We start from the raw sequence: 2,092 nt of genomic DNA on the forward strand, positions 1-2,092 counted from the left end.
TTTACCGATTTGGTGCAGCGACGCATGGGGTTTCTCAGCTGCCAATGGGATGTGCGGGATCCCTTGTGTGTTTCTGTACCTTTAAGGAGGTGGGGCGTCCTCCTGACAGGCCTGCACCCAATTTGATATCTTCTGCCCCCATGTGCTCCAAGATGGAGACTCTCATAGTTTAGAGTTAGGACCGCACTATAAGAGGTGCCTTGGCGCGGCAGTGCGGCTTACAAATCCTTTGCAGAAGACGTGTATCCAAACCTCTGTCATTGTCCTTAGTGGTGAGACAAGTTGTTTTACATGCTAGTTTGTGAGTGTGCCATGATGCCTTTCTACTGTTCTGCTGTTCAAAGCCCATTTTCGTGTGCACCTTACTGTATAACTGGTAAAAAATTGTTGAGTGCGTTTGCCGTTTGTTTTGCTTTACCGATTTGGTGCAGCGACGCATGGGGTTTCTCAGCTGCCAATGGGATGTGCGGGATCCCTTGTTTGTTTCTGTACCTTTAAGGAGGTGGGGCGTCCTCCTGACAGGCCTGCACCCAATTTGATATCTTCTGCCCCCATGTGCTCCAAGATGGAGACTCTCATAGTTTAGAGTTAGGACCGCACTATAAGAGGTGCCTTGGCGCGGCAGCGCGGCTTACACATCCTTTGCAGAAGACGTGTATCCAAACCTCTGTCATTGTCCTTAGATATATTGATAACACGCTCTGCTATGTGGTAAGGTTACACCCAGCAGCAGGCAGATGCAAACGATAGCAGAGTTCTTAGGAGAGACTAAATGAGCACAGACTATCAAATCAGGATCAGACTGACTACAGTCTGACAGCAGCTACATTTAAATAGTCACTCCTGCTTAAGGCAGGGTAGCTACAACAAATTTTGCATCCTTCACACATCACTGTTCTGTGCATACCTTTGCCCATCCTTCATTACACATTATGGTTTGTAGCTTCCATACCCTCTTCATTTATTTGTTTCAAATCTCCTACCATTATCAACTTCTTACTACTGGTACTATATCTCCTCCTATCCTTCACACCTAAATATTGTGTCTATACCCCTTCCCATCCTTCACACTTCAATACTGGTTCCATACCCTCTCCCTGTGACGGGCCGCACGGCACCCCGACTGGGTGCCTCCATCACTATGTAGAATCCTCTCTTGTGGAACCTGAATTCCAGTGTCCTCAGCCCAAACCTGCCTAATTATTGGACGGAACCAATATATTAGGACAGAAAACTAAACTCCCAAAATAATAAAGATTTACCTCAAACATCAGACAGCACCAATGTTGAAGTGAAAACCAAGAACTGACTTTATTGAAAACCAGCACAGTATTTATACAGTTCTGGTGGTCTAAAAATACAACACAAATCAAACATGAACAGAATGCAAAACAGACATCCCCTCCCTGGTGCCTTAATGAAAGAATAGGGGGAGAGGAGACATATATGATGGGATTATCTCCTGAGTGTCTATCATATGGTAATTTACTCAGCTACATCTAGTGTCAATTTAATCCCACTGTTAATACAGACTAACAAGTTAAATGGGAGTCTAAGTCCACAGTCTTGTCCAGGACAGGATACTGGGGTATAGGGAAACGTAGTCTCAGCTCCCCATGTATCCCCACCTAATTGTGAAATAGGTCTCTGGATTCCTCTTACATTGTTACATAGTATTTGGGGTTGAATAAAGACATACGTCCATCAAGTCCAACCCATATAGGTCCACGCATCATCTCATTCTTAGGGATATTGGAATCCCTGGATATTATGGTCCCTCAAGAATTTGTCCAAACGTTTCTTGAACAAATCTACACTCTTGGCTGAAATCGCTGCCGATGGCAGTGAGTTCCAGACCTTAACCGCTCTTACTGTAAAGAACCCTCTTCGCCCATTGTGCTGGAATTTTTTCTCCACCAACTTTAGGTGGTGGCCTCTAGTCTTTATAATGGAGTTAATCTCAAACAGTTTGTTGCCAATGTTGCTGTCACCATTGAACATCTTGTACATGAAAATCATATCCCCCCTTAATCTCCTTAATTCCAGCATAGACATGTTTAAGGTCAGAAGCCTTGTCTCATAGCTCTGGTCC

Source organism: Nanorana parkeri, unplaced genomic scaffold (assembly GCF_000935625.1).
Source record: "Nanorana parkeri isolate BGI_ZX_2015 unplaced genomic scaffold, ASM93562v1 scaffold1099, whole genome shotgun sequence".
Lineage (NCBI taxonomy): Eukaryota > Metazoa > Chordata > Amphibia > Anura > Dicroglossidae > Nanorana > Nanorana parkeri.